Genomic DNA, 11,232 nt, shown 5'->3' on the forward strand with positions numbered 1-11,232 from the left:
GCTTTTTAAACCAGCCTCTGGGACCTGAGAAAATATATTGTCACTTTCACTATTCACACACTCCTGCTTTTTCATAAATGCATGAAATGATGTCACTCATCTAAGAACTAAATCTAACACTTTTCCCTCTCCTAATTTTTTTCCTGGTTATAAATTTGCTATTTGTTCCTACAGTCTTCTTATCTCTGTTGTACTAACTGTCAACCCTAAAACATTTTACTTTTTAATAATCTGGTTATCCTTAATTTCTTATATTTCCATAATGGACTTATATTAGATATATACATTTGTCACCAACTACATGAAAGGGAAGATGGCTTTTCCATAGTTCCTACTAAAAGGCACCCTAGTTTTATACCAAGTAGCAACTTCCTGCCACCCCACCCCCACCCTGCCCCACAGCCCCCAGACTAGAGATGCACATCTGCCCCTTAGGCAAGACTGGTTAGGGACGTAGAAGAAGGGCAATGAAAAGATAAGTTGGGTTACTGGATTCTTTCTTGGATATCTGAATTAGAAAAATCTGAGAGAATGAAGGAATTATCAGGGAAAATTACAAATGAAAGAAGACGTGAAGAAGAAACAAAGGGAGGAAGGTGGAGAGGGTAGGGTTCTGGACACGGCAGGCTTGGCAAGTCAAAGGAGAGACACCGGGTGTAAACAAAAGCTACGAGATGGATAGAGGTTACCCAGAGTAGAGCTAGAAGACCAAACCAGCATGCAGCAATAGGAACTCAATAGGAACTTAAGGTGAGAGAACACACAGTGAGAGAATGAGTTTGAGGTAGGCAGAGAGGTTGCCCCTAGAGCTACCTCAGGGCCTCAAAGACTTACAGCTCTAATTTCAGGTTCCATCTGTGAGCATCCTCACAGTGAATGCTGCTTTCTTCGAGGAAACCACACAAGTCAGTTCTTTACAAGCAGAAGGCCTTTTCTAGAGGGTTCAGCATTTAAAACCTTTTTTATGAAATGAAGATTAAATTGCATTGTCCCCTTTGTATCAGATGGGTGGCAGCTGCAGATTCCTGGAAGTCAGGCATCACCTTCCTACCTTCCGATTGTCCAGACTTCCTCAAAGATCTCTCTATTTTCCCTGTTTCTGAGATGGAAGAAACTTCTCCTATTCAGCCACTACCTAAATATCAACTCAAACTTCACCACTCATTTATCACCCATGATCCTCGAACATAAAGAATAAACTCTCAGATACGGGAACCACAAGGCCCAAGAAGGAGAAACATGGCTTACAAGTTTTAGGGGAGAAAAGTCGAGCATAAGAAAAGGAGAGACTCAGGGATATTCAAAATACTTTGCTATGAATGTGGAATTTACTCTTTGCAAAGGAGGAGAAGGGGGAATATCTTAATATGAAAAATTTCCTTTTTTAACGTGGGACATGAGGTTGTATAATTTAAGATTTTTACCTGTCATTCTTTTTTTGTATTTAGTCAAATTTTTTTTTAAAGATTTTATTTATTTATTTGACAGACAGAGATCACAAGTAGGCAGAGAGGAAGGCAGAGAGAGAGGGGGAAGCAAGCTCCCCACCGAGCAGAGAGTCTGATGTGGGGCTCGATCCCAGAACCCTGGGATCATGACCTGAGCTGAAGGCAGAGGCTTTAACCCACTGAGCCACCCAGGCGCTCCTATTTAGTCAAATTTCTTAATAAGTTACATTTCAATGTGAACTGTTCACTCTGTGGACAGCAATTATTGACCAGCTGCTGTGTCTCACCCTGTGTTGGGCAGTGGGGGTACAAAAACTAAAGACAGTCCCAAACCTTGAAGGAGCTACAGCCCAGAGCAGGAGGCGGCCTATTGGCAGCACTGCATGGTAAGGGACACATAAGCATTCAGCCAGCCCAGAAGTGGTGGAACAGAGATAGGGTCTAAGAAGATTCCCAGAAGAAATGCCCAGCTTAAGTCTTGAAGGAGCAGCAGGAGCTGGCTTGGAAAAGATGTCCAAAGATAGAAACCTGGCCATTAGCACTGCTAAACTTGGCCATTAGCAATGACAAAACCCTACATTCTTTAGACTATGGTTGACTTAGGGGCACCTGGGTGGCTCAGTTGGTTAAGTGTCTACCGTTGGCTTAGGTCCTGAGATCGAGCCATGCATCGGGCTCTCTGCTCAGCCGGGAGCCTGCTTCTCCCTCTCCTCCTGCCTGCCGCTCTGCCTCCTTGTGATCTCTCTCTTTCTCTCTGTGTGTATCAAATAAAGAAATAAAAATAAAATCTTTATTTTAAAAAAAAAAAGACTATGGGGACACCTGGGTGGCTCAGTGGGTTAAAGCCTCTGCCTTTGGCTCAGGTCATGATTCTGGGGTTCTGAATCGGGCTCTCTGCTCAGCCGGGAGCCTGCTTCCTCCTCTCTCTCTGCCTGCCTCTCTGCCTACTTGTGATCTCTGTCAAATAAATTAAAAAAAAAAAAAAAGACTATGGTTGACTTCAACACCCTGGTATATCCTGGACTTCTATACAATAAACAATCAGTCCAAGCATCTTTAGAAAAGGGAAGTATGCCTTTCACCCACATTCAAAAATTTCCTTACTCACATGCCTTGAGTAAAAATTTTCTCCTCAACCAGACACTAACTACACAAGCCATAAGGATAACAGAAAATCCAATGTATCTAGTATTAGACAAAATGAAGGACCTCAAATTTCCCAAGTTTCTCTTTTGAGCAAAAATGATGGCTTGGCTTTTTTCAACTGCCATTATTGTTAATTTTTAGTTTGTGTCTTTATTTTTCAAGGAAAAGAATGATTATGATTTTCATGGAAATTACTAAAGCTCTCCAAAGCTTTTAATCAGAGGCATTTTGAATCTTTAAATGAATAACATAAAAATACTTTTTAAAAAGTTTTTTCACTTTAATTTTAATTCCAGTATAGTTAGCACACAACATAAAAATATTTTTGATAATTACTTAGATCATTAAAAGTTAGATTAGCAACAATGATATATAAAATATGCTTTTCTTTTCCTGTATGTTTGGTACTCATTCAATAACCACATTTCACATATTTCTATAGAGTATGTTCTTATGTTCAAAAAAAGCTTGCTGGTATATCATTTCACAAACCTGTTCATGTTTTCTGAGCTATAAAGTCAATAACATATTGCTCTTAAGTAGTTACTCCTCAGGATTTTATGAAGTTAAGCAAGATATCCAATGATAGGAATTTTAACGAACCAAGAATAAAGGAATAGTTATAAATAAAAAAAATTGTTATATATGGTCTTCCAAATTCCTCCCTCCAGTTATAAAGTAATCATATCTTACATACCTTTTTTTGTTTTTTTTTGCAGACAGAAATAAGACCAATTCAAAGAGAGTCAGTGGTTTACTACTCCTCTAAGTAGCCTCGAACTAGTCTCCCTTGCTACAGGCAAGATGATATTTGTAAAACATGGTAGAAGATCTTACTCTGGATTCTGAAAATTACATTAAGAGCTAGCACGTGAAATTTTAAAATCATATCTTTCCAAAGATTTAACCAATTTCAAGTGAATAGTGCTTGGAATTACTCATATGAACCATGTAATAAAAACATCCTTCACTGTCCCACCTGTCTGTCTCACTCTTGGCCATGTCTCAGAAGCCATTTATCACTCACATCCTGAAGGTATATAACATTTATATATATCACACATCATATCAGCAAGTCTTCAGCAATATCCTTTAGGAGTTGCGTATCGTAAAGATCGTCAGTAGCCCTGTCATCCCCCAAAGCACAGTGTTTAACACATAGCATGTATTATCCGCACTATGGTCACTTCATCTGGTCCCTTGCACCCTCAAAACAATATGTAAGCACAGCACAAAAAGGAACAGCACAATTTCTATGAGAAAGCAGAACAGTGAAGCTAAGAGATGTACCCGGGGCCCATCCATTTTCAATTCGTACTTATTATACAGGAAGATATGCATTCAAAACAGCCTATTCTTTTGAAAATGGTTCTTTAGTCTCCTCGCACATGTGCCTGCATGCTGACTGGCCAATTCTCTTCAAATCCATAAATTAAAACCCCACTTTTGCTTATTGTGCTTTTCACTTCAAAATGTCAACATAGTTGGGATATATAGGAATGAATCCCATTATACCCACAAACCTCACAACATTTCCCCCTTGGGAGCCACGGTTCTGGAATTGGGTTTCGTAAAAGGTGACCAAGAGACCAGATCCATAGAATTTTCTATTTGCAGAATTAGAGAAATACGGAATAACAGGAAGAAAACAGAAGTGATGTAGCCCAGCCCCATTCTTAAAAGGGGTCTGGAGGAGCAGAATGGGGAGTCCTAGGTCATAGAATGGCAAAACCAAATCCAGAAACTGGTCCAATGCACTTGTAAAAAACATGTAATGATTCAATTAGAATGGGGACCCTTCTTTTTTGAGCAACACTCTAAATCTTAAGTCTTTAAAGAAAGGAGTAAGTTTGGCTGGGATATCAATGGTGACTGCCTCACCTCTTTGCTTCTCATCTTTTGTAGAGATTTGGCCTAACCAGGAGATTTAATCAGCAAGCCATCCTCTCCCTTATTTTCTTGTGAGTCCTTGGGTGAGTCACATAACCTTACTTAAATATAACAGAAGGATAACAGTATTACTTAATTCACAGGGCTATTATAAGAGAGGACTGAGCAGATATTTTAAAGTGCATTAAAATGTCAAGGCTTAAAAGAAATGGAGAAAATTTCCATTTTACATCTTATATTTGTGTCTCTTGGGAAACACACACACACACACACACACACACACACACACACACACACACACTTTCCTTCACCCGAGCTACAGGCAAAAGCAATATTTGTAACCAAGAAGTGTGGGGAATGTCCCGGATGTTGTGTTGGTTTTAAACCTCCGGCAGGACTAGGGGCTCTCACACTTTTATTTACACGCAGAACCCACGCAATGCACCTTTCAAAATGTGATCAATCTCTATCATGCTTAGTGAAATAAGTCAATCGGAGAAAGACAACTATCATATGATCTCCCTGATATGAGGACATGGAGATGCAACATGAGGGGTTAGGGGGGTAGGAGAATAATAAATAAAACAAGATGGGATTGGGAGGGAGACAAACCATAAGTGACTCTTAATCTCACAAAACAAACTGAGGGTTGCTGGGGGGAGGGGGGTTGGGAGAGGGGGAGTGGGGTTATGGACACTGGGGAGGGTATGTGCTATGGTGAGTGCTGTGAAGTGTGTAAACCTGGGGATCCACAGACCTGTACCCCTGGGGATAAAAATACATTATATGTTTATAAAAAAATTTAAAAATTATAAAAAAATAAAATAAAAGTGCATCACAAAAACCACAAAGAAGTTTAAAGGAAAAAGAAATGTGATCAATCTCCATTTTTACTCCCCTAGAGTTAAGGATGACCTGACCACTGCTGTCTAGCTCCCCAGTTCTGTTAAATTTCTTCCTCAACCAGATCCTTGTTTTCACCACATCTCAGCTCCTCACTTGGCTCACTCCTCTCTTCAGATTACTCAGATTGCCTCCCCCAGAGGCAGCGCCCCAGTGAGTAACACATTGGGGGCGGGCAGAGTGTGTCGGAAGTGATCAAATACTTGCAAATGAAGTCATACAGCTCACAGGAGAAGGCAGTGGCCACAGGTGCCAAACGCAGATGATAGCAGCAAGCTCTGGGTAGGGCTGTGGCTACAATGTAGCTACAATGTAGGCCTGTACTTCACTGTGAAACAACAACAGGGGCATAGAAATGACTCTCATTTTGCTTATCACACGACTTAACCACACGACCTCTGTAGGTTCCCAAAGTACAGGCATCGAACCTATGATTTCTGTGTGGGTAGGCATGTCTGTCTTCCTTTTAAACTACTAAATTAGGGGCGCCTGGGTGGCTCAGTGGGTTAAAGCCTCTGCCTTCGGCTCAGGTCATGATCCCAGGGTCCTGGGATCAAGGGTCCTGGGATTGAGCCCCGCATTGGGCTTTCTGCTCTGCAGGGAGCCTGCTTCCTCCTCTCTCTCTGCCTGCCTCTTTGCCTAGTTGTGATTTCTCTCTGTCAAATAAATAAAATATATCAAAAAAAAAAAAAAAACTACTAAATTAGTCTAGAAAAAAAAAAAAAGATAGATTGACACCACTGAAGACAGCACTCCTCTGAGTACTAGAGAAACACACAATGTAGAAAATGGTGATACAAGCAAGAACCCAAGTCTGCCTGCATGGAAACGACTGGCATTGCCACCATTCCTTCTTTCCACCCAAGACCAAAATGGGGTTGGGCATGCTCCTACTCTGGGAGATTCAACCAGTGAGATTTTAACAACCCAACCGAAATGGTAAGATGAAGAGGCTGTAAATTTTTTTCACCTTTAAAGGTATGTGCCCTTGTTAGGAGGACTGGGAAAAGCCATTTCATTACACTATTGTCTTTGGAATTTCAAGATGACAGTGATAACAGTGGAGTTTCCTGCAGGTAACTGTTTCATACCAACTGGGGAATCTAAGGAGTAAGTGAAATGAGACAAGAGCCTCACTAACCACAGGTCTTTTGCAATGCCCATCAGAGTTTCGTGGTGTGCAGAGACTAGAGCTAATGTGAATCACCGAGATGATTCTCACGAGGAGTGTTGCATTATTTACTAATACAAGTGTAAAGGGTTAATAGATACTACTTGGGTCTCTGTTGCATTGTATGAAGAAGTTGGGGGGGGGTGCTTTTTACTGTCTTTGGAAACAACAGGCCTACTGTACGCTGTACTAGTAGGAATGCCTCCAGTGGAGTGAGAATTGGCTGGGGCAAGACCTCAGGCAAGAGAAAAGGACAGCTAGCTTATGTCTAGTTACAAATTTAGTACAGTTACTTTATATAACTCTATGTTCTGCCCTATTAGAGTATCTGCATGCTGTTCAGTATAAGTTGTCATAATTACTAATTTGACCCTGTGGTTAATGTTGATTACACCACCAAGATTACATGTTCCCTGAGAGCAAGGGTGCGTCTGCTTTATTCTTTCCTATGTCCTCAGCACCCAGCAAGGTGCCCGGTACATAGTTAATGCCCCTAGAGTATTACTTGAATCAACAAGTGAGCACATGAATGAATTCACACGAACTCACACCGTGACACGCAGTCACCGTGCTTGCTCCATGTGCCCTGAGCAGGGCTAAATGCATTGCTATCGTCCAGCACAACAAACAGATTCCAAAAGCTGCCTGTCTTTGCAGACCCAAGTACTGGGCTGTACAAGATCGAGTATGGAGGCCAGGTGAGGGTGCTGACTTGACAGCCTTCTGGGCATTCCAAACCCCAGGGTATGGTCCAGATGCTACCTGGCCGCACTGAGCCCCTCAAGGTCACTGCTGATCTTTCCAGGGCTTCTGTGTCCTCATTTAAAACTTGATGAATAACCTTTTTTGTCCCTTGCAGTTCTGAAATTCTAACATTTTAGGAAGATATCCAGAACCTGAAATATTGCCAAAGATACACCATGGCGTGGTAAGATCTTCTGCTAACAAAGTGGGGGAAAAATTAAGTTTTAAAATACAAAGTTCAGTTCTATTCCAACAAAACATTTTATGTGTGTGTGGAGGGTGCTTCTTGCCAGATCCAGGCCAGTTAATATCTTTCCTTCATTCTTTCTCACACCCCAAAGTCGGGTTCTCCAGGCTTCCAAAGGAAGAAAATAAATATTCTCAACCAGGGCTGGCCCTTTGCTTCAATCTCTATCACAGGGAGTCAGTCTGATAAACACTTGCAGTTAGAATGGAAGGAGACATAGCCTCCTAGACTTTTGCAGATTTTTGGGAAAACTAGAAAGAGTCACAGAAAACCTCAAATTAGGTAAGAGAGCGAAATTCCCCCAGAGAATTCAGAGAGAGCCATGACTGAGATCCTTGAAGCAATTGCCGTGTAAGAAGAGAAGAAAGGAAATCCATGGTTCAAGAAAATAAGCAGACATTTTTTTTCTTAAAAAAAATTTAAAGATGAGTATTAGGCACTGATTTCAGCCTTCTATTCCCATCTCTCAAGATGACACTTAAAAAAGCAAAAGGTTTTATCCACAAAACTACCAGTGAGTAAACAGCCTTCACATTCTTACCCTCACACACACAGTAAGATATTTACTCTCTGATAAACAGCAATTGTAAATAAATCTCATTTAATCTCTAAAAGCCACAATAAAGATCTTTAACCTCCAAGGTAGAGTTTACAGATGTGTCTGGAAGGCCTGCCAGCACCAGGAAACACAAGGTCTTGAATAAACTACTATAACAGGAGGCACATTTTCTCTCTCGAGCATCTTACACTGACCTTCTTTTAAACAAAATATGTACAAGGGAGGAGGAAAGGGGAAACCCAATCCCTCCCACCCTATTCTCTGTACAAATCAGCCAATAAATCTAACGAAAAGACACAAGAGAAAAGGACAGAAGCCAACAGGTGGAAAAAGGCTTTTTGTTTCCTGAGAAATGCTCAGACACTTGATCTGTGTTCCCTGGTTTTGTCCTGTTTTGTTTTTGTTTTTGTTTTTGTTTTTTTTTTGTCTCAGGGTGTCTTTAATGATGGTTTGATGATGATGATGATGATGATGACCAAGAATAATGATAACACTTCTACTTGGTGATTCCATGGTAAATCTAGCTTGAAGATTTCTCCATGCGTTTCAGACATAAAGCTCTGTTATGTTTTACAAAATCCCAGGCAGATATGCAGCATCCCCACTCAGCTATCTGGATTGTATAGACGGGGAAAGCTGAGGCACCCCCCCTCCGCCCCTTCCCAATCCCCCTCACACAACTCCTTTACAGTGACTACCACCAGAGAAATCCCTGAGACTGGAAAAGTTTCTGGATTGTCTTGCCGCAGAGTTCTCTTGCTCTCCCATCTCGCCTGCCTTGCCGCTCTGCCTCGGGAGTCTGGGCTCCGGTGATAAGGTTTGGGGTACCTCCCCTTCACGAGGTGCGCCAGGGCAGTGTGGGGGAAGTCCACACACACACACACACACACTCGCACACACAAAGCTCGATGCAATCTCTGCGGACACTCGGCAGAGCCCCAGCCAGCCCTCACTCAGCCTGAGAACCACAGCTCCAAGCTTGCAAGGCCTCCCTGGGCTCCAGGCTGGGGATGCTCTGAACGAGGGCTCTGCCCTCCTCTCCCCCTCTTTCAGGCTTCTCTCTCTCTTCCTCTCTTCCTCTCTCTCGTTTTTTTCCCCCCTCACACCTCCACCCTCACACCCTCCTCCCACCCCTCTCCATCCACCTCTTCTCCCCTACCAACCCAGAGGCACAGATCGTGTTACTGGGGTTCCCTAGAAAGAGGGGCCATCCCCAGCCCTGCGCGCCTTGCAAGACTTCCAGGGGCAAGGCGAGAGCTCCAATGGCAGGACCCCAGCGCTCCTCCTGAGCAGCGCAGGAATGAGACCCCCACTTCCAGGCACGGGCGAACGAGCCTGCCACAGAAGAAGGAATTGTTAGGGCTCTTACCTTTTTTATGAGGAGAAATTCTGGAGAATCATTTCAGAAACTGAGGGGGGAAAGTGAATGAAGACAAAAAAGACCCTTTTCCTGCAATCCCTGGCCTCCTGGTATCAAGACACTAGGACAACATCAAAGCAACTTAGGGGGAACACTTTAGGGGCCTATTGTCTGCTCTGGTCTGATCTGTTTTTCTTCTGACTCCCCCTCTTGCTGCGGTGACACTTGGTACGGCCCAGGCATTCATGCCAAGTAGCTTTCACACATGGAAGCTTGTCTCAAGCAATTGCTGACAAGCCACAAACAAGACATTCTCCCTCCCTTCTCGGTGCCCCCCCCACTCCTCCCCCTCCACCTTTTCCTCCTCCCCCCTTGTCTCCCCTCCTCCTTTCTTCTGAATGCAAACTAAAACTCTCCAGTGACAGGCAGGCTCGCAGGCTTGGCCTAGCTGCTCACGCAGACACACACACACACACACACACACACACACTAGCTGCTCACGCAGACACACACACACACACACACACACACACACACACTGTGTCTGTCTCTCTCTCTCTCTCTCCCTCTCACGCCAGCAGCTCAGCTAGTTGCTGCATTGGTGGAGTTAAGAGACAGGAAAAAGCCTAGGCTGAGTTGGGGGCAGGGAGAGAAAGAGAGGGAGCGGGAGAGCGGGAGAGCCTCCTGTGTCCTGGTAAAAATGGCAGAAGAGAGGTGAGCCCTTTGGAAAAACAGCAGTGGCCACACACGTGTGCACACAGACACACACTGGGAGGCAGCCTGAGCTCCAGCAAGAGTGAAATAAACCACCACAAACCAAACAGCAAGGTCCCATCAGCTTGAGGTTGGGGGAGTAGGGAGATAAGAGAGAGTAGGTAGACCCTGCTCGGGGGCTTCTGTTGAATGTGGAGGTGCCTTTCTTTTCTATAGTAGAGAAAAACTGGTTCCCGAAGGATCCGGTCTTTCTTCCCTGCATAATTGAGCAAAGACCTGAGCTACTAGTTAAAATAAAACCACGAAATGTGTAAACGTGTGAGTAAACTTTAACTGTGGGTTCAACTTGTACCCAGGATATTTTTAAAGTGGATTTTTTTTCCAGAAACCCTAGAGAGCAGTAGCAAGGAGAGTAGTAACAAGTAGTGTAAACTCTGAGAGCTGTGAAGTGTGATGCTGAAGTTACTGATTGCCAGGCGGTTGGAATTTATGGAGGGTGGGCACTGCGAGTCGCAGGGGGAAGGGTGGGTGAGTCTCGCGGAGCTGTTTTCTAGGAATGAGGGGGAATGAGGTAGGATAATGAATATGGCATGAAGCGAGGCAGGAATTTGATTGGTGTGGAGGGAGGAGGAATGTGGGGGTGTAAAGGAGGGAAGGGGGGAGCACTGCATTTAAAAAGGAAGAAGAAAAATGGAAGCCCAGAGATTGAAACATGTAAGGGGGGAAATGAGATGGCAAAGGAAGGCAGAAAATGTGAGCGAAAAGGAGCACAAAGGATGTGCAAATTTGCAGATGGCATGAAATCAGGAGGGCCAATTGAGATCAAGAAGAAAGACAGGATGATGATGTGACATTCATATTTTTAGCATGTTGTGGAGTCACAGACCTGACAAGGTCTCCCCAGCCTAGGCCGGGAAGTTGCCCCTCTACCCGCAGGAGCTGGAGGGAAGCTGAGCTCCTAACAGGAGCTAAACCAGATCTGTATTCTTGCAGGAAGGTGGCTTATAGTCTGTTTCTCAGAATCTTCTACAAAATGCAAATTACGTGAAC

General features: G+C 43.4%; 1 protein-coding gene across 1 annotated transcript in view; it reads right to left on the reverse strand.

The window, feature by feature from the left end:
• The window catches only part of BCL9 (BCL9 transcription coactivator), an 83,898-nt gene extending 74,283 nt beyond the window's left edge, over positions 1–9,615 (reverse strand). Inside the window, exon 1 of the mRNA XM_046021431.1 lies at positions 9,478–9,615. The gene's annotated coding sequence lies outside the window, so the exon portion shown is untranslated. The remainder of the gene's footprint in view (positions 1–9,477) is intronic.
• Positions 9,616–11,232: the final 1,617 nt, after the last annotated feature.

This window comes from Meles meles, chromosome 1 (assembly GCF_922984935.1).
Source record: "Meles meles chromosome 1, mMelMel3.1 paternal haplotype, whole genome shotgun sequence".
Lineage (NCBI taxonomy): Eukaryota > Metazoa > Chordata > Mammalia > Carnivora > Mustelidae > Meles > Meles meles.